Source organism: Stenella coeruleoalba (genome assembly GCF_951394435.1).
Source record: "Stenella coeruleoalba genome assembly, chromosome: 5".
Classification (NCBI taxonomy): Eukaryota; Metazoa; Chordata; class Mammalia; order Artiodactyla; family Delphinidae; genus Stenella; species Stenella coeruleoalba.
The window spans coordinates 11171933-11198802 of record NC_137150.1 but is presented as its reverse complement, the minus strand read 5'-3'; the positions used below and the strand labels follow the sequence as shown (position 1 = coordinate 11198802).

Here is a 26870-nt window from a genome sequence, read left to right as displayed (position 1 = left end):
GCGCAGACCCCGGGCACAACAGGGTGCCCGACCATGGCCCGAGGTTTTGAGGGAGGGGAGGGGGCTGCTTTGCGTGGGCAGAGCCCGGGGCTCTGTAATTATGCCTCATGACGGCCCTTCACAGCTCATGAGCTGCTGCTGGCTTCCCATGGGGAAGAGGGAGCGTGGGAGACGAGAGGTGGATGAAGAATCGGGATGCCAGGATGAGTAACGGCATCTCCCTCCGCTCAGCCACAGCCAGAGTCTCGCACCCAAAGACAGCAGCTGCCTTGGCAGAGCTCTGTCCCTGCTCTCACCTACTACTCCTCTCCTTTCTCTCCGGCGGGGAGCCAGGTGGCTGGCTGGCCCTCAGCCCGTTCTGCCTCTGTGGGCACAGCCCTCCCTCTACCTGGGGATTGTGAGGGAGCTGCCAACATCTCCAGGGCCTGCTCTCCAGAAGGCAGGCCCACCGGGACCACGTGGACAAACACCCCCCTTGCAGCTCTCCAATCCCAGGGCCCCCGGTTCTAAACACACCATAGCGCTGCCCTGCACAGAACTGGCACTGATCGCCTGGCACAGCTGGGCCGCTGTGAGGCACCGTCCTGCGTCCAAAGAACTGAGAGCACCAGGGTACACTCCCAGCACCAACAATGACCATTGTTCTTGGGTCTTCAACCTTGAACAAGTCACTGGATGTCTCAGACTGGAGGTGAAAGGACAAGGCCTCTCTTATCTCCCAGCGAGCCTGGTTCCCAGTACAGAAGACATGTAATTACAGCAGGATTTTTGAGGCCGCAGTCTGGAACGCAGCGTCTGGCTTAGACATGTGCAAACAGTCCATCAGCAGGTGAGTTTACCACTGGGCTAATTTGCTTTTGCTGTCATCTTTATTGTATATATTTGGAAATATTCCGTAATAAAAAGCTTACAAAATTGCTTCTTGATGCACTTCTTAATCAGCTGTTACTTTGCTATTTATCTACCACATAGTTCTTTCCTCACACTCAAAATTATGTCACTGGGTTGAGTAAGGGCATCACGTGAGGGAAAAGGAGAGGCCCACACTATTTATCAAATCAAAATATAACCGCTGTTTCTAGTCAAATGCTTTAAACTGATCATAAGAAAAATACATTGTTCAAGCAGCCAGGGAAATCTGAAAAAGGACTGGGCATGAGATGATACAAAAAGAACTGTTATTCATTTTGTTAGGTGTGAAAATGTGATCTTTTAAAGGTTCTTATCTGTTAGAGATAAACACTTAAGTATTTATGGGTAAAGTGATATGGTATCTGTGAACAGCTATACCATTAAAACTGGGGACAGTGGGGAACATAGGACTGCAAGATGTTGCTGCTGGTGATGGGTGCCTGGGGTTCACTGATAGTCTCTCTACTTCTGTGCACACTTGAAACATTCCATAATAAAACGTGGTAAAGAAATGTTTTCTGAAGGCTTTGGTCCATCAGTTATCACTTTTGCTATTTACCTGCCACGTAATCACAAAACGCAAGAATATGCTACTCACTGAAAGATTAGGGAAACCAAAGGTATTTTGTCAAAGGTGCTCCTCACTGAAGGCAAAATTTAAGCTAAATAAATAAAATAAATAAAAATTTAAAAAATAAAATAAAACGCCTGTAGGATTGCCAATGAGGGGAGGTAAAGAGCCCAAATTTTAGCCAAGCCTGAGACAGGTTTACAAGACCGGAAAGGCTCCTGACCCTTCGAAACCCACCTTGCCCACGTGGGCAACTTACCAAAAATGTGGTGGCGTCCAACACTGCCCCCCCCCCGCCATCCTGTTAGTGGGCAAACCACTCCGGCTGTCCAGAATTTCTCATCTCTAGTCTTGATCTCTTCTGCTGTGATTTAAAACCCTCCCTCGCAGAGATGGGGGGAGGGGGGAGGGCACCCACTTAACAATGACAAAGCATGTTATCAGCACAAAGCACTTCCAAGGCGGGCAGAAACCAAACTGCAGAAACCTGGGTAAGCCCTGCCCTGCCCTGCACCTCACTTCTACTGCCGACAGGATAAAAGGAACCAGGTCAAGGGTGTTTATTCAACTCCTGCTGTACCAGTATTCACCTACGGAATCTAGCCTATAGCCCTGTTGGTAAGTATTGCTGTACCCATTTGAAACCCAAAGAAACGGAGGTTAAGGAACTGATCCAAGGTCACACGGCTAGAAAGAAAGGAGACCGAAGTAACCTAAATGTCCATCAACAGATGAATGGATAAAGAAGATGTGGTATATATATATATGCAATGGAATATAACTCAGCCATAAAAAGGAATGAAGTACCATTTGCAGCAACATGGATGGACCTAGAGATTATCATACTAAGTCAGGTAAGCCAGACACAGAAAGACAAATACCATGATATCACTTACATGTGGAATCTAAAAAATGATACAAATGAACTTAGTTACAAAACAGAAACAGACACATAGACATAGAAAACAAATTTATGGTTACCAAAGGGGAAAGGGGGGAGGGAGGGACAAATTAGGAGTTTGGGATTAACAGATATAGACTACGTATAAAATACACAACAAGGACCTACTGTATAGCACAGGGAACTATATTCAATACCTTGTAATAACCTATAAGGGAAAAGAATCTCAAAAAGAATATCTCTATACACAGATATATGTATCACTGAACCACTATGCTGTACACCTGAAACTAACATGACATTGTAAATCAACTATACAAGAAAGGGAGGGAGGGAGGGAGGGAGGGAGGGAGGGAGGGAGACAGACCAGGCTCGGACCCAGGTCCCATGACCGCAGTGCCCTAGAAAAGGAAAAGCACCAACACAGGCCCCGTATTACTCCACTTGTCCAGCGGGGAGGCTGACAAGACCCATGTCTCTGATGAGAAACCCAGAACCCACCGGGCCACCCTCAGTTTGACAAACTGTCTCTACAACGCCATCTGCACATTCACTTTGCCCAGCCCTCTGGCCAAGACATTCTCTCTGTAGAGCATCCAAAGCTGGACAAGTCCCGGCCAACCTCCCCACCCCCAGCTCTGTACCAAGGACTGAATGGGCTCCAAAGGCATCTCCAGCCTCTACACTATTAAAACAAATGGGGTCAAAAAACATTCCTCCTGCCTCTGAGGTAAGAAATACTCAGAAGATATAACGGGAGTATCTGTCAAGGGCCCCTTCCCCGCCAGTCTGGGATCCACAAAAGGGGCTTCTCAATTGGAAAGCTTCCTGACATTGGCCAGGACTGGCCTCCCCCAAGCCGGTGCCTCCATCACACAGCTGCCTGGCTTCACACCCAAGAGGCTGCTGTTAACGGGGGCAGGGGACATGCCCATTCCAAAGTGACTTCCATTCACACAACTTCCTTGGCAACTAAAGACGGATGGTTGGGAAGAGGATTCACAAAGCTTTCTACTCTTGGCCTGGAGGGCTGGAAGACACCCACAGGGGAGCCATGAAGGGAGACAGGGAGGAGGGGGAACAGTAGGACAACTCAACCCCTGGGACCCCAACACATGCTGGTGACCAGAGACACCTGGTCAGTCCTCCGGGCTGAGGGCCCTCAGAGTTGGTGCCACAGCAGAAAAGCTCACAGGGAGTTTCCATGATCTCTCTACAGAGCATCATCCAGTGACCCGGGGAGCCCTAGTGACGGGGAGACCATTCCTGAACTTTTTTTTTTTTTTTTTGTGGTACGTGGGCTTCTCACTGTTGTGGCCTCTCCCGTTGTGGAGCACAGGCTCCGGACGCGCAGGCTCAGTGGCCATGGCTCACGGGCCCAGCCGCTCCGCGGCATGTGGGATCTTCCCGGACCAGGGCACGAACCCACGTCCCCTGCATCGGCAGGCGGACTCTCAACCACGGCACCACCAGGGAAGCCCCATTCCTGAACTTTTAATTCCCAAAACCTAGCCAAGTGGCCAGTACATGGCAGACGTTTAAGAAATGTCCTATTTTAATAGTGTAGTCTGTTTAATCTAGGTACCAAGTTAGGGTACAAATGATAAGCCACAAACAACTTCCTGGTGGTCAGTCATCCACATGCACCTTGTAATTTTCTCCTTCTGTGGCTCCAGATCAATGGAGACATTGATCTCTCTGGGTGCACGTATCCTCCGAAGTGCCCGTTTACGTGATGTGAAAACTCACCTGAATAAGGACTTCACGGTATACACTAAATCGTGTGGTGTGAATGTCATTCTCTTGAGATCTAAATAATTCCCCTTCTACTCGACCTCGCCTCCTCCAAGCTGACTGATATATAACCCAGGTCACAGTGGGTCTTCGGGAAATTTGTTGCCAGGTGAAATTTTACCCTCTGAATTTACAGGACCAAACTTCTATACTTATATTTCAACAGTTTGCCATGTTATTAACACTTTGAAAACTGTCCAACATATGAACATACTGACAACGTATCTCGAATTATTTTATCCTTCACTTGGCCTTCTTGACAAGACTGCTAACTCCTTGAAGGCAGTGATGTTTGTTTTTGTTTTTTTTAATTATTTGCAGTTTACTCAGCAAACATTTTTTTTTAATTTTATTTATTTATTTATTTTTTGGCTGTGTTGGGTCTTCATTTTTGTGCGAGGGCTTTCTCCAGTTGCAGTGAGCGGGGGCCACTCTTCATCGCGGTGCGCGGGCCTCTCACTGTCGCGGCCTCTCTTGTTGCGGAGCACAGGCTCCAGACGTGCAGGCTCAGTAGTTGTGACTCACGGGCCTAGTTGCTCCGCGGCATGTGGGATCTTCCCAGACCAGGACTCGAACCCGTGTCCCCTGCATTGGCAGGCAGATTCTCAACCACTGCGCCACCAGGGAAGCCCGCAGTGATGTTTTGTACATCTGTGAGTGCCCCCCACCAGGGCAGTGACTTGGAAACAGGAGCTGTTCCAAGCCCTTCATCAGCCAGGGACCTTGGTTGCCCCCTTCCCACCTTCTCCGGGTTTCAGCCTGCCCTGGATCATCTGGCACCAGGGGTTGCCTGGGACGCTGAAGCACAGCCAGAGGAGCAACTGATTCACCGAAAGGTCAACCCCCCTCCCCTCCAACTCATCTTCTGCCTCTGGGTTAGCATGACTTGGCTTAATTTTCACTACCACCGGCAAGATGAACCCCAAAAGAACTCAAGGTCAGGAGGACACAGATGAAAACAAGGGCCTAATATAAATAAGAGTAAGCACAGCACACCTCCCGCCTAGCTCGGTATATGGAAAAGCCAGCAGCCCCCAGCCAGGGCCAGAGCAAGCCGTCACTGCAACAGGACACAGGAGCAAGCACACCCAGGCCTCAGAGCCCATGCCACTTCAAGCCAGCTAGGGCGCTCTGAGAAAGACAGGGATGGCCTTGTGATAGGGCCAGGGTGCAGCGGGGCCCCCGGCTTGGGGAGGCCATGTGGGCACCCGCTGGCTTTCCATCTGGTATTGCCAAGCAAAGCAGGTCTGAGGGACTCGGGGCCTCTCCCGGCCCTAGGGGGTCAGGAACAAACCACAGCCATTGGAAGAAGAAAGAAAAAGGAAAAGACACCCAGGGGAAGAATCCAAGGTCTCAGGGCGGTGACAACTTTGCCTTAAGCCACTGTATAACTTAGGCAGTCCCAGCACCCTCCTTCCACCCAGCGATCATTTCACTTCTACCATGCACCATGCGTCATGAAGCTCTGCAAAGGTCAGAAAGATAAGAAGCGATTTCTGTCATCAAGGAGCTCAGATTCAGGGCAGGCGGTCAGGGTTCTCAGCCCTCTTTGGAAAGGTTAGGAACCCAGACGCGGGACTCGGGCTGCCTGGGTCATTAGCTGAGTGACCGTGAGCACTTTAATTCTCGGTGCCTTGGTTCCTTCATCTGCAAAATGTGGACAACAGAAGCCATCTTGTGGGGTTGATCTGAGGAGCAAGTGAGTTAACACATGCAAAGTGCTCAGAACAGGCGTGCGCGAGCAGGACATAAGTGTCAGCTGTTACACCAGCAAGCGTGATGTACTATTAGCCCATGGTCATTAACCCACAGGACAAACCTGTCCTGTAGGTTTGTTATTCACCCTTAAGGGGAGCTGACGATCACCTTGAAATTGTGATTATGATGTATACACCCCCGTGCACATTCGTGTGTTCCCAGAGGACGACATCACAACTTTCATCCAGTTCTCAAAGCAAAGCTGCAGGAAAGCTTAGAGCGGGAGGGGGCCTGCAGCAAGAGTCTCAAGAAGGTGCACTGACCTGTGCCTTCATTTTATCAGGTCATCAGGCAAAGGGCAAAAGCTTCCCGTAGAACTTTCTGCAACAATGGAAATGTCCTCTGTCTGCACTGTCCCCAAACAGCCACCATCCGCCACATGTGCCCAGTGAGCATCTTAAGTGTGGCTGGTGAGACCGAAGGGCTGAACTTTTGCTTGTATTTCATTTTATTATTTATATTTAAGTAGCCACGCGTGGCTACTGGCCACTGTTTCGAACCTCACAGACCTAGTCAGTCTGGGGAGGAAAACATCACAGGCAAAGGGGACAGAGTGTGCGCAGATGCAAAATACCCCATGACGTACCCAGAGGTTGTGACTGAAACAACACGATGCGGCCAGCAATTGTGAGCAGCGGCGGAGGCGGGCGCACGCGGGGCTCAGCACCGAGAGGAGCAGACGCGGAGGAGGAGGTGAAAGCCTTGTGTGCTCTGCTCAGACCTGGGCGTGTCACCAGAGACAGAAGAGGTGCTGTGTCAGGCAGCGTTCTCCGGAGAAATAGAACCAGTGGGCTGTGTATACACAGCCGGTCCCTGACTCACGATGGTTCAACTTTTAAGTTATTGACTTTATGACAGTGCAAAAGCTATATGCATTCAGTAGAAACCACACTTCAAAGGTGGACCGTTCCCTGGGGGACTGGCATGCAGTACGACCCTCTCTCTGATCCTGGGCAGGGCAGCTGCAGCCCCCAGTCACGGGGGTGAACAACTGATACACTGACAACCATCCCGACCCGCACTCCATTCTGTTCTTCCCTTTCAGTGCAGTATTCCATAAACTCCATGAAACAGTCAACCCTTTATTATAAACTAGGCCTTGCGTTAGAGGGTTCTGCCCACGTGCAGGCTAATGTGAGTGTCCTCAGAACGTGTGAGGTGGGCGGGGCTGAGCTGGGATGTCTGGGAGGCTGCGTGTATCAAATGCATTTTTGACCTATGAAATTTTCAACTTATGATGGGTTTATCAGGATGTCATCCCATCATAAATTGAGGAAGATCTGTGTATAGAAAGAGATTTATATTAAGGAATTAGCCCATATGATTATTTTTGAGGCTGGAGGTCCAAAATCTGCGAGGTGGACCAGCAGGCTGGAGACCCAAAGCAGAGCTGATGCTGCAGGTCAAGTCCGCAGACCTCTGCTGCATAACTGCCTCTTGCTCGGGGGAGGGCAGTCTTCCGCTGTAGCCAGGCCTTCAGCTGATTGGGTGAGGCCCACCCACACCATGGAGGGCAATCTGCTTACTCAAATCCCACGGAAGTAAATATGAATCTCATCCAGTAAACTCCCTCACAGAAACATTCAGAATAAGGTTTGACCATGTATCTGGGCACTGAGGTCCCGCCAAGTTGACACATAAAATTAAGCAGCACAGCTTGTCCCTTCCTCTCCTGCGCCACGTGAACGCCTGTCACTTCTCAGCAGAACAGGAGCACCTTTAACACAGTCTATCACTGTGAGGAAGTATAAGAAGATTTTAGGAAAAAGGCCACGTGAGGACTCAGAGAGAAGGTGGCCATCTACAATCCAGGAAGTGAGCTCTCACCAGAAACCAAGCCTGATGGCACCTTGATTCCTGACTTCTAGCCTCCAGGAATATACACTAGAAATACATCTACACGTGGAACACCTCCTACAGAACACCTACTGAACGCTGGCAGAAGACCTCAGACCTCCCAAAAGGCAAGAAACTCCCCACGTACCTGGGTAGGGCAAAAGAAAAAAGAATAAACAGAGACAAAAGGATAGGGACGGGACCTGCACCAGTGGGAGGGAGCTGTGAAGGAGGAAAGGTTTCCACACACTAGGAAGCCCCTTCGCGGGCAGAGACTGCAGGTGGCGGAGGGGGGAGCTTCGGAGCCGCGGAGGAGAGCACAGCAACAGGGGTGCGGAGAGTAAAGCGGAGAGGTTCCCGCACAGAGGATCGGTGCCGACCAGCACTCACCAGCCCGAGAGGCTTGTCTGCTCACCCGCCGGGGCGGGCGGGTCTGGGAGCTGAGGCTCGGGCTTCGGTCGGATCACAGGGAGAGGACTGGGGTTGGCGGTGTAAACACAGCCTGCAGGGGGTTAGTGCACCACGGCTAGATGGGAGGGAGTCCGGGGTAAAGTCTAGACCTGCCGAAGAGGCAAGAGACTTTTTCTTCCCCCTTTGTTTCCTGGTGCGCAAGGAGAGGGGATTAAGAGCACTGCTTAAAGGAGCTGCAGAGACGGGTGCGAGCCGCGGCTAACAGTGCGGACCCCAGAGACGGGCATGAGACGCTAAGGCTGCTGCTGCCGCCACCAAGAAGCCTGTGTGCGAGCACAGGTCACTATCCACACCCCTCTTCCGGGGAGCCTGTGCAACCCGCTACTGCCAGGGTCCCGGGATCCAGGGACAACCTCCCCGGGAGAACGCACAGTGCGCCTCAGGTTGGTGCAACGTCACGCTGGCCTCTGCCGCCGCAGGCTCGCCCCGCATCCGCACCCCTCCCTCCCCGCGGCCTGAGTGAGCCAGAGCCCCCGAATCAGCGGTTCCTTTAACCCCGTCCTGTCTGAGCAAAGAACAGACGCCCTCCAGCGACCTACTGGCAGAGGCGGCTGCAAATCCAAAGCTGAGCCCCTGGGAGCTGTGAGAACAAAGAAGACAAAGGGAAATCTCTCCCAGCAGCCTCAGAAGCAGCGGATTAAAGCTCCAATATCAACTTGATGTACCCTGCAACTGTGGAATACATGAATAGACAATGAATCATCCCAAACTGAGGAGGTGGACTTTGAGAGCAAGATTTATTATTTTTTCCCCTTTTCCTCTTTTTGTGAAAGTGTATGTGTATGCTTCTGTGTGAGATTTTGTCTGTATAGCTTTGCTTTCACCATTTGTCCTAGGGTTCTATCCGTCCATTTTTTTTTCCTCTTTAAAAAAACATTTTTTTTCTTAATAATTACTTTTTATTTTAATAACTTTATTTTATTTTATCTTACTTTATTTTATCCTCTTTTCTTTTCTTTCTTCCTTCCCTCCTTCCTTCCTTCCTCTTTCTTTCTACTTCTACTAATTCTTTCTTTCTACTTTTTCTCCCTTTTATTCTGAGCCATGTGGATGAAAGGCTCTTGGTGCTGCAGCCAGGAGTCAGTGCTGTGCCTCTGAGGTGGGAGAGCCAACCTCAGGACACAGGTTCACAAGAGACCTCCCAGCTCCACATAATATCAAACGGCAAAAATCTCCCTGAGATCTCCATCTCAACACCAGCACCCAGCTTCACTCAATGACCAGCAAGCTACAGTGCTGGACACCCTATGCCAAAGAACTAGCAAGACAGGAACACAACCCCACCCATTAGCAGACAGGCTGCTTAAAATCATAATAAGTCCACAGACACCCCAAAACACACCACCAGACGTGGACCTGCCCACCAGAAAGACAAGATCCAGCCTCATCCACCAAAACACAAGCACTACTCCCCTCCACCAGGAAGCCTACACAACCCACTGAACCCACTTTAGCCACTGGGGACAGACACCAAAAATAACGGGAACTACGGACCTGCAGCCTGCAAAAAGGAGACCCCAAACACAGTAAGATAAGCAAAATGAGAAGACAGAAAAACACACAGCAGATGAAGGAGCAAGATAAAAACCCACCAGACTTAACAAATGAAGAGGAAATAGGCAGTCTACCTGAAAAAGAATAAAGAATAATGAGAGTACAGATGATCCAAAATCTTGGAAATAGAAGAGACAAAATGCAAGAAACATTTAACAAGGACCTAGAAGAACTAAAGATGAAACAAGGAACGATGAGCAACACAATAAATGAAATTAAAAATACTCTAGATGGGATCAATAGCAGAATAACTGAGGCAGAAGAATGGATAAGTGACCTGGAAGATAAAATAGTGGAAATAACTGCTGCAGAGCGGAATAAAGGAAAAAGAATGAAAAGAACTGAGGACAGTCTCAGAGACCTCTACGACAACATTAAACACACCAACATTCGAATTATAGGGGTTCCAGAAGAAGAAGAGAAAAAGAAAGGGACTGAGAAAATATTTGAAAAGATTATAGTTGAAAACTTCCCTAATATGGGAAAGGAAATAGTTAAGCAAGTCAGGAGGCACAGAGAGTCCCATACAGGATAAATCCAAGGAGAAACACGCCAAGACACATATTAATCAACCTGTCAAAAATTAAATACAAAGAAAACATATTAAAAGCAGCAAGAGAAAAACAACAAATAACACACAAGGGAATCCCCATAAGGTTAACAGCTGATCTTTCAGCAGAAACTCTGCAAGCCAGAAGGGAGTGGCAGGACATGTTTAAAGTGATGAAGGAGAAAAACCTACAACCAAGATTACTCTACCCAGCAAAGATCTCATTCAGATTTGATGGAGAAATTAAAACCTTTACAGACAAGCAAAAGCTGAGAGAGTTCAGCACCATGAAACCAGCTTTACAACAAATGCTAAAGGACCTTCTCTAGGCAAGAAACACAAGAGAAGGAAAAGAGCTACGATAACTAACCCAAAACAATTAAGAAACTGGGAATAGGAACATACCTATCGATAATTACCTTAAATGTAAATGGGTTAAATGCTCCCACCAAAAGACAAAGACTGGCTGAATGGATACAAAAACAAGACCCATATATATGCTGTCTACAAGAGACCCACTTCAGACCTAGAGACACATACAGACTGAAAGTGAGGGGATGGAACAAGATATTCCATGCAAATGGAAACCAACAGATAGCTGGAGTAGCAATTCTCATATCAGACAAAATAGACTTTAAAATAAAGACTATTAGAAGAGACAAAGAAGGACACTACATAATGATCAAGGGATCGATCCAACAAGAAGATATAACAATTGTAAATATTTATGCACCCAACATAGGAGCACCTCAATACATAAGGCAAATACTCACAGCCAAAAAAGGGGAAATCGACAATAACACATTCATATTAGGGGAATTTAACACCCCACTTTCACCCATGAACAGATCATCCAAAATGAAAATAAATAAGGAAACACAAGCTTTAAATGATACATTACACAAGATGGACTTAATTGATATTTATAGGACATTCCATCCAATAAACAATAGAATACACATTTTTCTCAAGTGCTCATGGAACATTCTCCAGGATAGATCATATCTTGGGTCACAAATCAAGCCTTGGTAAATTTAAGAAAATTGAAATTGTATCAAGTATCTTTTCCGACCACAATGCTATGAGACTAGATGTCAATTACAGGAAAAGATCTGTAAAAAATACACACATGGAGGCTAAACAATACACTACTTAATAACGAAGTGATCACTGAAGAAATCAAAGAGAAAATTAAAAAATACCTAGAAACAAATGACAATGGAGACACGATGACCCAAAACCTATGGGATGCAGCAAAAGCAGTTCTAAGAGGGAAGTTTATAGCAATACAATCCTGCCTTAAGAAACAGGAAACATCTCGAATAAACAACCTAATCTTGCACCTAAAGCAATTAGAGAAAGAAGAACAAAAAAACCCCAAAGTTAGCAGAAGGAAATAAATCATAAAGATCAGATCAGAAATAAATGAAAAAGAAATGAAGGAAACAATAGCAAAGATAAATAAAACTAAAAGCTGGTTCTTTGAGAAGATAAACAAAATAGATAAACCACTAGCCAGACTCATCAAGAAAAAAAGGAAGAAGACTCAAATCAATAGAATTAGAAATGAAAAAGGAGAAGTAAAAACTGAAACTGCAGAAATACAAAAGATCATGAGAGATTACTACAAGCAACTCTATGCCACTAAAATGGACAACCTGGAAGAAATGGACAAATTCTTAGAAAAGCACAACCTGCCAAGACTGAATCAGGAAGAAATAGAAAATATGAACAGGCCAATCACAAGCACTGAAATTGAAACTGTGATTAAAAATCTTCCAACAAAGAAAAGCCCAGGACCAGATGGCTTCACAGGCGAATTCTATCAAACATTTAGAGAAGAGCTAATACCTATCCTTCTCAAACTCTTCCAAAATATAGCAGAGGGAGGAACACTCCCAAACTCATTCTACGAGGCCACCATCACCCTGATACCAAAACCAAACAAGGATGTCACAAAGAAAGAAAACTACAGGCCAATATCACTGATGAACATAGATACAGAAATCCTCAACAAAATACTAGCAAAGAGAATCCAACAGCACATTAAAAAGGATCATACACCATGATCAAGTGGGGTTTATTTCAGGAACACAAGGATTCTTCAATATACTCAAATCAATCAATGTGATACACCATATTAACAAACTGAAGGAGAAAAACCATATGATCATCTCAACAGATGCAGAGAAAGCTTTTGACAAAATTCAACACCCATTTATGATAAAAACCCTGCAGAAAGCAGGCACAGAGGGAACTTCCCTCAACATAATAAAGGCCATATATGACAAACCCACAGCCAACATCGTCCTCAATGGTGAAAAACTGAAAGCATTTCCTCTAAGATCAGGAACAAGACAAGGTTGCCCACTCTCACGACTCTTATTCAACACAGTTTGGAAGTTTTAGCCACAGCAATCAGAGAAGAAAAGGAAATAAAAGGAATCCAAATCGGAAAAGAAGAAGTAAAGCTGTCACTGTTTGCAGATGACATGATACTATACATAGAGAATCCTAAAGATGCTACCAGGAAACTACTAGAGCTAATCAATGAATTTGGTAAAGTAGCAGGATACAAAATTAATGCACAGAAATCTCTGGCATTCCTATACACTAATGATGAAAAATCTGAAAGTGAAATCAAGAAAACACTCCCATTTACCATTGCAACAAAAAGAATAAAATATCTAGGAATAAACCTGCCTAAGGAGACAAAAGACCTGTATGCAGAAAATTATAAGACACTGATGAAAGAAATTAAAGATGATACAAATAGATGGAGAGATATACCATGTTCTTGGATTGGAAGAATCAACCTTGTGAAAATGACTCTACTACCCAAAGCAATCTACAGATTCAATGCAATCCCTATCAAACTACCACTGGCATTTTTCACAGAACTAGAACAAAAAACTTCACAATTTGTATGGAAACACAAAAGACCCCGAATAGCCAAAGCAATCTTGAGAAAGAAACACGGAGCTGGAGGAATCAGGCTCCCTGACTTCACACTATACTACAAAGCTACAGTAATCAAGACAGCATGGTACTGGCACAAAAACAGAAATATAGATCAATGGAACAGGATAGAAAGCCCAGAGATAAACCCACGCACATATGGTCACCTTATCTTTGATAAAGGAGGCAGGAATGTACAGTGGAGAAAGGACAGTCTCTTCAATAAGTGGTGCTGGGAAAACTGGACAGGTACATGTAAAAGTATGAGATTAGATCACTCCCTAACACCATACACAAAAATAAGCTCAAAATGGATTAAAGACCTAAATGTAAGACCAGAAACTATCAAACTCTTAGAGGAAAACATAGGCAGAACAGTCTATGACATAAATCACAGCAAGATCCTTTTTGACCCACCTCCCAGAGAAATGGAAATAAAAACAAAAATAAACAAATGGGACCTAATGAAACTTCAAAGCTTTTGCACAGCAAAGGAAACCATAAACAAGACCAAAAGACAACCCTCAGAATGGGAGAAAATATATGCAAATGAAGCAACTGACAAAGGATTAATCTCCAAAATTTACAAGCAGCTCATGTAGCTCAATAACAAAAAAACAAGCCACCCAATCCAAAAATGGGCAGAAAACCTAAATAGACATTGCTCCAAAGAAGATATACAGACTGCCAACAAACACATGAAAGAATTCTCACCATCATTAATCATTAGAGAAATGCAAATCAAAACTACAATGAGATATCATGTCACACCAGTCAGAATGGCCATCATCAAAAAATCTACAAACAATAAATGCTGGAGAGGGTGTGGAGAAAAGGGAACACTCTTGCACTGCTGGTGGGAATATGAATTGGTACAGCTACTATGGAGAACAGTATGGAGGTTCCTTAGAAATCTACAAATAGAACTACCATATGACCCAGCAATCCCACTACTGGGCATATACCCTGAGAAAACCATAATTCAAAAAGAGTCATGTACCAAAATGTTCATTGCAGCTCTATTTACAATAGCCAGGAGATGGAAACAACCTAAGTGTCCATCATCGGATGAATGGATAAAGAAGATGTGGCACATATATACAATGGAATATTAGTCATAAAAAGAAACGAAATTGAGCTATTTGTAATGAGGTGGATGGATCCAGAGTCTGTCATACAGAGTGAAGTAAGTCAGAAAGAGAAAAACAAATATCGTATGCTAACACATATATATGGAATTTAAGAAAAAAAAATGTCATGAAGAACCTAGGGGTAAGACAGGAATAAAAACACAGATCTACTAGAGAATGGACTTGAGGATATGGGGAGGGTGAAGGGTAAGCTGTGACAAAGCGAGAGAGTGGCATGGACATATATACACTACCAAACGTAAGGTAGATAGCTAGTGGGAAGCAGCCGCATAGCACAGGGAGATCAGCTCGGTGCTTTGTGACCGCCTAGAGGGGTGGGATAGGGAGGGTGGGAGGGAGGGAGATGCAAGAGCGAAGAGATATGGGAACATATGTATATGTATAACTGATTCACTTTGTTATAAAGCAGAAACTAACACACTATTGTAAAGCAATTATACTCCAATAAAGATGTAAAAAAAAAAAATTAAGCAGCACATCCACTACAGTTTTTGAGCAGGATTATCAGCAAAACTGACTTTGCCAAGACTGAGTTGGGAGGTTATGGGGGAGAAGTGGAGAACAGGGACTGGGAGAAGCAGAATTCCAACGGAAAAAGGCGGTTTCAACAATCCAGGTAAGACATGAGGGCTTCCACCAAAGAAGGGGTGATGGGAAATGAGTCGTTTAATGAGTGTGTGTTAAAAGAAGGTATGAATAGATTCTGTGACTTTACGAAATCTCTCTCTCTCTCACACACACACACACACACACACACACACACACACACACACACACACACACCTTCCTCTATGGTAAGCTAGCATTTTCTCCTAGGACTCCAACATAATGCAAAGGAAAGGAAGTTTCCGATGTAGCAGAAAGGGACAGAAGTGATGGAGCAGAGAGGTACGGGGTTTGCAGCAGTTCCCTCAGAGGAGGAGTCCTATGCCTGCTCTATGGGTCACATATGCCCACCTCTAAGTCTTTCCAACCAAGAGCCTCCCTAGAAGATGAATAAACCACAGCAAAGACACGGCAGAGGTAGTTAGCTGCCTCTCAGTATCCATGCTTCTCTTCATCCTTAGAAACAACCCTGCTAGCTAAAACGCTCCAAGCCAAGCCTTTCTTGCTACCCATGACTATGCCCGGGGTCAGTGTGAAAACACCTCCCCAGTCTTCTCTGCACAAAGAGAAACTTTGTTCAGTTGTAAGCCTGAGATCAAGAGACTTAAATTCAAAGAATGAGAGAACCAGCAATGAAAGAGAAGCAGCGTGTTGCCTGGGACTTCTGGGTAGACTCTTTCAAATACAAGGGGCATACGTCCTTTCCCCTTCCTCTTTTCCTGAAATACAGATGAGATGGCTTGAACGTCTGGAGCTATCCTGGACAATGAGGTGACTCCGAGGATGGGACTCACACACTAGGATTGAGCAATAAATACGACACTGGATCTCAGATGACCCTGGACTCAGGGCATCCACCTAGACTGCCTAATTCAGGTCTTCTTTCAGGTGAGAGAAAGTATTCTTGTGTGTTTCGGCCACTGTTTTTAAGCCCTATGTTACCTGCAGCAAAAGGAAATTCCTGGCTGATACAGGATGAGGCCATTATTTTGTGTACAAGGCAATATAAATTTCAGAATTTTAGGTTGTAGAAGTTCATTTGTATATTTTTTTACGGGCTTGGGGTGGAGCCAGATTGAAGAGGAACCTACCTAAACTAATACATTGCCTCACATGTCAATTTCTTTCCAACAACTGCTCTCAGGAGAGCCCGCTACAGGTGCCTGCAGCCACCCTGGTTGAGTGCCCAGGGTCAGTGTGAAAACACCTCCCAGTCGTCTCTGTATAAAGAGAATCTTCGCTCAGTTGGCTTGAGCCTGAGATCAAGAGACTTAAATTCAAAGAATGAGAGAACTTAGAAGACACACCGTGATTTTCAGAAATAGAAAAGGCCCATCACCTTCTCTGCAGTACAGTGCTTTGCCAAAAGGCTGTGGAATGCACTTGAGGCCAGTAACAAATTGATGAACACATGGTATTTTGTTTATTTTACTCCCATTTAAACCACTTCTTCAAAGTGAGGCTTCCTAAAGCCAGCTGATCACTGCCTTAATTGAAGCAAAGAGGCACCCTTTCCTCTAGTGCCTAAGGAAGTTCTAAATGGAAACATGAATAAACAAGCAAATGAATAAATGATCAAACTAATTAAGGCACTCGAGGATGGGGAAGGAGAGAGAGCTGGAGGGAGGCTTACGCCCGGCAGCGGAGGGAGGACAGCTGGGGAGCTCACCTTCTGGAAGGTCCTTCAGAGGAGACCCAGTGCTGTGGCCTCCCGTGAGGCCCTTGGGAATGCAGCGATCAAGCTAGGGAGGGCCAGGGAGGGACAGAAAAAAATGTCAGCTTCAGGCACCTCTCTTAGGAACCCCATTTCCTCCTAGAAGCACCAAGCTGAGTGCATTTTAGTCATTTGGAATCCTAGCACAAGTGCCCGTCCTGTACCTGCCAGGTGGCAAGGTGGGGACCACAACTCTCCAACGGCTGAGCGCTGTAACTTCAGAAGCCCCGAGAAGGGGCGGCCAACTCTGAAACTACTTTCTCCGCCTGGCTGATGACTCAGACCACAGCTTCCCTCCTCAGCAGGACTGCCAGATTTAGCAAATAAAAATACAGGACTCCCAGGCCCATTTGAATTTCAGATAAACAAATCATCTGTTTCAGTGAAGTGTGTCCCAAGGTTTACATGGGACAGAGTGATGCTTAAAAAAAACGATCTGAAATTCAACTTGAACTGGGTGTCCTGTATTCTGTCTGCCAACCCTACCTTTAGGGCTTCAACTCCACAAGGATCTTTCACCAGGCAGAAACGAAAACTCATCTATGGCCTGGACTCCTCAGCGCCTCCCTCTTGGTGTGATGGGCATGGTTCCCTTACACACATTTCAAGAAGCTCCCCCTGTGTGATGAGCCCCAAGCAGAAAAACCCAAGCTATGGGAGTATTTCTAAGCAGAAGTACTTGAACATCCAAAGACCATAAATCTCGAAGTCTATCCGTCATCCACTTCTCAGCGTGAATAAGTCCATCAGATTCTCAGGGGGAAGTTTTCCTAGAAGGGAAGGGGGGACAGGAAGTCACACTGGGAAGGGGGAGAGAAAAGGAGGAAAGTAGGGTGGGCAGGGGGTGTCCCCAGGCGAGGAAAGCTAAGTCAAAATGTTCAAGAGAAACGTCACCGCTGGCTGGGGACCAAACCCTGTTGCCTGGCAACATAAGAGGCCTACCCGTGTTGACAAAACTGGTAGCAAAAATACGTCCCATACTCTGATTTTCTTCAACTGAGAAATCAGTCACCCTGCTGCTCCCTCTAGGGAATGCCAGTGGTTTACAGGAGGGGGAGGGAAGGGCGATCCATGTGGAAGCAGCAATTTCACTGATTTTATTGATAATAGACGGAAGGGGGGATGGAGGCGGGGGAGGGAAGAAAGAAAAGAAAAAGAGGAACATCCAAGGAGCCTCATGGTTTCAGATTCGGGACAGAACTCCACATCCTGCTTCCCCTCCTGTGGTGACAAACCACATCTGTCAGCTTCAAGCAGCACTTATGGGAATCAGCCAGGCCTCAGCAAAAGTCCATTGAAAGGAAAAGGGGACTGTCCCTGAGAAGCCCCCAACAGACCAGGCATCGGCGGGGGGCGCGGGGGCAGCACCCCCAGCATCATACTGCCCCGCTGAGACCCTGCTGGCCACTAGCCCCATTCCTGGCTTCCTGCTGCCCACCAGGCAGGAAGGGGTCAAATGCAGGTGGTCCTCGCACCACAGAAGAGAAAACCTCAGATCTGCCACACTCCCTCTCCAGTCATGGGAGCGTGGAGGATGCTGGAAGCACAGCCAGCCCAGCAGAAGGGGCAACGGCTCCAAAGGGGGGTGGGTCCTTCTGGAAGCATCGAGACCTGCTCTATGTCAGGAGCCTTCACCCTGGGTCAGAGGCTGCCCCTCGTCTCCCCACTGAACCCATCTTGACGCAAGATTCTAGGCCTCCCAATGTGGCTGCTTCTTCCCTGGAATCTCCAGCCAAGACTGCAAGGCAGGGCGGTCCTGCGGGCCAAGGAGGGTTAATAGCACATCCCCCTCCTGCCGTAAATCACCAGGGACTCTGCTTCGGGACAGGTGCCCCCGTCACCCAGCGGCCTGCCCTCAGCCCGGGTGCATGGGTGATGCAGTTCCCAGGAACTGGCCTGTGGCCGCCCAGTGGGAATGTGACCAGGATCACAGGGACGGACGTCACTGACCCGGCCCTCCTCACGCAGACAGCTGCCACCCAGGCAGGCACAGGCTCAGCAGAAACAAAAGTGACCGGGAAAGAGGGAGGCAGGACGAAAGTGCACTCAGGTCCCAGGAGGGGAAGAAGTTTCAAGGGGCCACCAATGAATTGGCAAGAGCCTCCCAGGTGCCCCAGGGCAGCAGAGGCAGGGAAATAACTGCAGATGAGCCCAGCATCTCCCCTTAGCCCTACGAATCGAGTATTTCTCTTACCTGTTCCCATAAGACGTGTCAGGACGTGGTCAGGTTTTCAACAGTCCCTAAATTCTGTCAGAGTGCCAGCACCAGGCTGCAGGCAACAGCCAGAAGCAGGGAGATGGGGGTTCAAATCTTCACTCCTCTCCACGGGGTCTGTGGTCTGGGCACGTTCCCTTACCTCCCAAAGCCTTAGTTACCGTCCCCTCCGTGTGACGGCAGTAATGATACCATCGCCTGGCCACCTTCCGTCAGGCCCCAGTGGGTTCATGTCTATAAGGGACCCACCCCTGCAGGTTCAGGCACCCCACAGATCCAAATAAATGAGGGCCGTGGGAGCCCCTTGAATAACCTTTCTCTAAGCCTCAGTTTCCTCCTCTGCAGCAGGTTTTTTAAAAGTACTGCCCTTCTTCCCTGGTGGCTCAGTGGTTGAGAGTCTGCCTGCCGATGCAGGGGACACGGGTGGGCCCTGATCCGGGAAGATCCCACATGCCGCGGAGCGGCTGGGCCCGTGAGCCATGGCCGCTGAGCCTGCGCGTCGGAGCCTGTGCTCCGCAACGGGAGAGGCCACAACAGTGAGAGGCCCACGTACCGCATAAAAAAAAAAGTATTGCCCTGGTGCTTGGGAAAGTGCCTGGTGTACAAAGAGCGTTACAACAACCCTCCTTGCCCTCCATCCTTGACCTCTGATGGCTCTGTCCACATCCTGTCTTCCCGGAAACAGTCACCTCTGTGCTGTCCACGTCCAGAGCCCCCCTGCAACGTGCCTGCATCACTGTGAGGCTCCCACTCGGGCACCAGGTGCTGCTAGAACTTTCAGGGGAGGAGAAGCTCACCACCTTCTCCCAGGGCTACACCGACTGCGCTTCAACTGCCTGCTGCCTCTTCGGGTCACAGCCTTGGAGTTCTCATGACTCACTCCTGGCAGCTGGTAACCACTGAATCCGATCCAGCCCCCTCCACGTCCTCCCAGATCAGATCACAGCACGGGAAAGGCGCATGTGAAGGCCCGAGTGATGGTCTCTGGGCTGCGAGGCTCGTTTCCTCATCTGTATTATGGGGACACGTGGTACCTGAGACACCGCTGGACCTCCATGCGGAGCTGCCACCAGTACGGACCCGACATGTGGCATCAGTGCCCCATCAGTTTCTCCAACACAACCTGAGCCCACACGCAAGAGCCACCGCGGCTACTCTACCCAGGCAGGAGGCTAGGCTGAGGCTGCACCCTCCCTCATCGGGCCATGCGGTTCCCTCCCTGCCTGGTCCTTCAGCTGCCCGAAGCCCCACCACACAGCCCTGGAGCTGACGGACTCAGGCCAGGTCCCGTCCACGCCGGCTCCACCCTCAGATTGCGGCTCCTCTGTCCTTTATCCAGACTGTCTCATACTCAGGGGCCCAGGTGTGTTTCCAAAGCTTTACACACATGCGCACACACCCCGTGACCTCACTCCACCGGCCTCCTCCACACACTGTCTACACCTGTGCCATCTATACCTGTTCTCTAACAGATGTTCCTCCCCACTGGGCTCTCCAGTTGTTGAGTACGTTGATCCTCATTATTCAATGGATTCCATATTTGTGAATTTGCCTACCCGCTATGATTTACTTGTAACCCCAAAATCAGCATTTACTGCACTTTTGGAGTCATTCACGGACCAGCCCAGAGAAGCAAAAAAAATGTGAGTCTTGATGTGCACGATGCCAGCTGAGGCCAAGCAGAGAGGACCCCCTGCCTTCTGTTCCGGCTGTCAGGTTGCAAACACCCATTCTTCTCACGGTCTACTGAGTGCCATGTTTTTCACGTTTTTGTGCTTTTCATTGGTGGTTCCTCTCTAAGGTGGCCCCCAAGCCTAGTGCTGAGTGCCATCTGGGGTCTTCCCTAAGCACAGGACAGCTGTGACGTGCCTTACAGAGAAAATACGTGTTTCAGATGAGCCACTTCCAGGCGTGAGTCATCATGCCGTTGGCCATGCGTTCACTGTTAATGAATCAACAATACAGTACATTCAGAAAAAGGAAGAGGAAATGTGCAGATCCGTACAAGACGCTGCTCCAGTAAGCGCTAACGTCAAGTCTGTAGTGCAAGATGAAGCCATGGAAACGCAGCTAAATGTGTGGCAACAACGCCTGAGAGGTCACGACACAAGCACAATACGGTGTGGGGCTGAAAGCCAGAGAAATTTTTGGTTCCCTCACCCAGGGGCAGGGAAATGTTCATCCCTTCTGGGCTAGTGTTTCATTGTAAAGAAACATTGTATAGAATTAATAAGACATACAGATTAAAGAAGGTGCCTTTAAAGAGAAACATACATAAAACAAAATTGTGTTTGATGAAATTGTGACCAGAGGCTCTCAGGAACAATCCTGTTTCCCTGGGAGCAATGCTTCACTCCATTTCTCAGATGAAGGGGGAAAAACCACACACACACACACACACACACACACGAATCCAGATCAGTAACAAAGATTCTACTTTTGCCCAAAACATTCCATCCCACACAACTTTTATAAGACTGCTAAGAGGGGACTGTCAGCTCTACGGGACACAGTCTTTCTTCTATTCTTGACAAGTGGCTAAAATAGTGCATGACATTTAGTAGGAACACTGTAAATATCTGTCGAATGAAAGAAAATAATGAATTAGAAGAAAAAAAATTCATGGACAAGTAGAGTATAACCTGTATTGACATACACTTGCATTTTCGTCCCATCTCTGCAAAGTCCCAGGCTTCCTGTTCTCCACTTAGGGAAGGTCTTCTGTAAATAAAATCAACGTCCAGATTTCCCAACAACAGAAGACTATGATAGTGATTAACATAAGAATTCAGGGGATTATCTGACATATTTGACTTACTCCTTTCATTGGAAACATGACTTCCCTTCCATTCAAGGTCCCCGCCACTCATCCGTTTGGGCTTGGAGGGCTTTCCATCAGTCGCAAGGTAAGTCAGCTATCCCCTCATCGTCATTTTCGATCCTCTGCCACGTTTTATCTTCACAAGCAACTTGGTATGTACCCACCCTGCCTGGGGTCACCCTTCTGTCTCTACATCTTCCATATCCCCTCCCAGCCAGCAGAGGACTGTTTCTTCTTCCACCCACAGGGTATCTTTTTGCGGTGGCGGTGGTGTATTTGTTTTGTTTTTTAACATAGCAGATCCACCTTGGAGATATAATATTTGATAGAAAAATACATCTGGAATAATAACTTAACATTCATTTTCTTTCATCCAAATGGTTTATATGAACTAACTTAATCACTGTGGTAAACTGCAAAAATGGCAGTAATACTTTGCAGGTATTTTTGCAGATGGAGTTTATTTTTTCCCTACCTCTTGCTTTTGGATGAGCCATGTGACTTACTCAGACCAGCAGGACATTAAAAAATGTGATGAAAGCAGAGGTTTGGAAAGGGCTTGCCGTTTCTGTTCCTAGAATCCCAGCACCATATGAAGAAGCCCACACTGGCTTGTTGGATGAGATGCACGTGGTCCAGCCACCCGACACCTCAGCTGACAACAAGTCAACCACTTGACAGATAAAGCTATCCCAGGTCAGCCAGCGCCCCAGCCAACCCACCACCTGACTGCACATTCATGAGATCAGCCAAAACCTAAGTTCAGAAAACTTGCCCAGCAAAATCATGAGCTAAATAAATGTATTAAACCACTGAGTTTGGTTTGTTTCATAGCAACAACTAACTGATACACAATTCCATTTTACAGATGAAGAAATTAAAGCACAAACATTAAGTAACCTGCAGAGGTCTCATAGCTATTAAATGGTAAAATGGGATTAAAAGCCAGGCAGTGTAGCTCAGAGGCCAAGCTTTGCCAGTGGTCCTACAGTTAAGTCAGCTAAGTTTCAAACATTTCCCCAACCACTTACTTCCCCCAAAGGAGGTTAAAGCACGTGGACTTACCTGGTCCCATAAACACAAAACGGGCAACCGTCAGCACTGAATAACCCTCACTATTTTGCATTTATGCTGCCCTTCAGGGTTCCAAAGTCTCCTGACACATTCCAATCATTTCAAAATCTGAAGGTCTGGGCTTCCCTGGTGACGCAGTGGTTGAGAGTCCGCCTGCCGATGCAGGGGACACGGGTTCGTGCCCCGGTCTGGGAAGATCCCACATGCCGCGGAGCGCCTGGGCCCATGAGCCATGGCTGCTGGGCCTGCGCGACCGGAGCCTGTGCTCCGCAACGGGAGAGGCCACAACAGTGAGAGGCCCGCGTACCGCAAAAAAAAAAAAAAAAAAAAAAAAATCTGAAGGTCCACCGATGGATGAATGAATAACAAAATGTGGTCTACACATACAGTGGAACATTATTCAGCCTTAAAAAGGAATGAAATTCCAACACAGGCTACAACATGGATGAACCTTGAAGACATTATGCTAAGTGACAAAAGCCAGTCACAAAAGGACAAACTCTGCACAACTCCACTTACATGGGAGACTTAGAGGAGTCAAATTCAGAGACAGAAAGTAGGACAGTGGTTGCCAAAGGCTGGGGGAAGGGAGGAGTGGGGAGTAATTATTTAATAAGTACAGGGTTGCAGTTGGGAAGATGATAAAGTTCTGAAGGCGGATGGTGGTGAGGGTTACACAGCAATGGGAATGTACTTAATGCTACTGAATCGTGTACTTGAAAACAGTTAAAACGGTAAATCCTATGCTGCATACAGTTTACCACCATTTTTTAAAAAGGAAAAAAATCACAAGGGTTGGAACAGGCAGTGATAAAATGACAGGCCCGGGGCCACTGTTGGACTAGTTAGAACACAGGGAGCAGAGAAAGCAAGAAACTGTCTTCCATTCAAGTTTGCTGAGTCACACGGGCTCCACGCCCACCCACCCCCCTTCAGAATGTCCCCCGCCACACACTGAAGGCCAGATGGGCTGGCAGATATGTCAAAGCCACCTTAAAAACAAGCTCTGGCTCACGGACAAAACCCTCAAATAAATCAAAGCCAGTTTCCTGCCCCCACCTGGCCCAGGAAAAAAAACAAGTGCTCTGCCCACTCTTGGCGGAATGTGGATTGGGTTTTCAAGATCACAGAACTGGATCTGACTCCTGGTAGGAAAATGAGTTGACATCAGGAACAATAAAGTCAGTGCAAATTTCTGATGATCAGACACAATTCCTACTGGCCCAACAATCACAAGCCTTTGTAAACGCTTTATGGAAAACCAAGCTGTATAAGTCTCTTCCTTTGAAGCCTCCGCTGTTCGCTGAGACTCTAGATGGATGGACAGGAGCTTTCCAGACATTATAAAACCATCACTACAGTATTACCACTTTTTTTTTTAAAGGAGGTATACATCAAATATTAACAGAAGGTATGGGGACTTATTTTCTTCTTTTTGTCTATTTTCTGAATTTTCTACAATCTTTTTTTTAGTGAAACCAAAATCTAAGATCATACAGGGATTCCATCATCAAACATTAGCTCATTTAAGTCCTAAGGACACCTCAGGACTCTCACGGTCCATGACCATCACTGTTTCACTGTTTTCAGATCACTGTTTCCACAGAGACGAGGATGCTGAGGCTCTGAGAACGCAGTGCCTCACGAGACACACTTGGAGGAGACGCTTTGAAGCCATCTCTCAGAGACCATCCCTGCTACACACAGTCAGAGGGGTTTGTATATACAGAAAGGAAGGGGTGGGGGTAAGACCAGAGGAAGAAAACAGGAAGCCCCACTTGGCAGCCCCCTTCACCACCAGGAAGGTCAGAGACAGACTCAGCCTCCTGGCCAAGCCCAGACGGCCCACCGTCCGCAGAGATAAAAAGTGACATCCTCACCCAGCCTCAGCCTTTGAGCGCCCTTCCAGTTCCTCAGCCAGAGAACAACAAGGTCCCTTGGGGCTAAGGGGTAGGGGTCACGCTGAGCCTTTTCTACCCTTCTTCCTGCCCACCTGCGAGAAGGCAGGAGTTTAAGGGGGGGGTTTGCAGGCATAATGCAAGGCAGGATTCCCTCAACATTCATCCTGGGCTCTGCCAGCTGACAGAGAGTCACTCAGCCCCAGAGTCTGTATCACCTGATGAGGCCTGATGACTCAGTGACTTGACCACGGGACTCAGTAACTACACGGTAATTGTCCTCACTGGCCAAGAGATGAGAGGAAGGCGCAAAGCCACACTTCACTGCTGCCCAGCAGTGGGACCCTCCCAACGTAGCTCCCTCCTACCTCTTTTTCCATCAAAGAGGATTGGGGTGAGGAACAAAAAGGGAGTGGTGTGAAATCTATTCCAGGTGTGTCACAGCCAACTGGAGACCCACCCACCAAATGAGAGTTGAACAAACCCAACCCAGATGAAGCTGGATTTGCCAGTCATGCTCCTATCCCTCTGCAGGGAAGAAGTCGCGAGTAAAGCGGCAATGGAGAGGGAAAGCTCGGGATGCCAACGGAAGGCCGGGAGGAACATCTGGTCAACCTCGTCATTCACTCATTGGTTCATTTGTTTGTTTCCTCAAGACGTGAACACCTTCTGTATGCTGGCAGTGACCCAAACAGACCAAATTCCCTGTCTGGGAATTTGTGGAGTTTCACTACTATAAACAAGTAAACAATAACAGGTCGGGGGTGAGAACTGCTATGAAGAAAAAGCCAATCAAGGAATGAGGGCTGGGGTGGCAGAGATGGTGGGCTGGCAGTTGTCATTTAAATGTTAGCCCAGGAAGGCCTTGTTGATAAAGTGAAAGCTGAAGGAGACGGAGTGGACCGTGCAAACCCTATGGTTAAGACAACAAGAAACAGGGGGAGCAGCAGGTTCAAAGACTCTGAGGTAGGAGCATATATGACATCCGTTCAGCCAGAGGAGGGTAAGGCCCATCAGCTGGGGCTGGTGGCTAAACGGCCAACCTCCAGAGGCCCCTGAACACAAAGGTCCCTTTCCCAGCTCTGCTCCAAAATCTGAGCTCAGGGGACCCAGTGGGGAAACTCCCGTGGGGAAGCCACTGTGGAGGCTCCAAGGGGATGCTTTCACAGACCACTATGACATCATCCGACGGCATGGGGACATGGATGTTCTTATACAGATATTTGTGTCCTCAAAGGGACCGTAAATCCAAGTGTTGAAGACTTTCAGAAGAGGAGGTTTCATGACCTCCTCAGCACTGACCCAATGTTTACATTCAATTATCAGAAATTTCTCCTCAAACCTAACCAGAAGCCTTCTCACTGCAAGGTCAAGACCACTACCACCCTGGGCTATGGTGGGTGAGACACATCGCCAACGTGGGGCACTTTGGAGGGAGGATGCCTTAGGGTTGGGGAGCTTCTGGGGACTGGTGAGCACCTTCTGGAGAAGGGCTCCTTCTCTCTAGAAAGCTGCAGCCTGGGTGGGGCCCCAGAGGGAGGCGGAGAGAAGGACGGCTGCTCAGGCTTGTTGCCGGCCACCAAGTCATGGGCACTTGGATGTTGTACAGTCCAGGGCAGCAGGACAGGGAAGGAAGGGTTTCGGGCAGCTGGTCTGTCTAGGAACAAAGGCCACATTATCTGGAAGGTTCCAACCAGAAAGCTCAGTTCAGCATGCAGAGTGCAAAACCCAAATACGTAGCTAGAATCTCGGCAGAACCACCAAAGCGTCAAGGGGATGAGAAATCTGAGGGGTGCGCGGAGCGGGGCAAGGAAGAGGAATGCCCGAGTCCTGGCCCCTTATCCTCGATGGCTCCCGTCTTAACACATTCCTGGGGCTTCGCTTCCCAAGGGCTCGCTTTCCCATCACCTCCCCCACCCCCGCCCCAGCCCAACAGCACACTGCGCACACACAGTGGGGGCCTGCCGTGGTACCTGCACTCACTGAGCATCTGCTTACAGGAAGAGACCCTGGGAGGCGACAGCATCTTCTGTCACATAACACACAGCAGGGACAGAAACTCAACCGGGACCAGCTCCTCAAGAGT

The 26870-nt window shown here is 47.7% G+C and overlaps 1 protein-coding gene across 1 annotated transcript in view; it reads right to left on the bottom strand.

Moving 5' to 3' along the window:
* Window positions 1-26870, bottom strand: part of SH3BP5 (SH3 domain binding protein 5) — an 80404-nt gene that overhangs the window by 24449 nt on the left and 29085 nt on the right. The window lies entirely within an intron of this gene.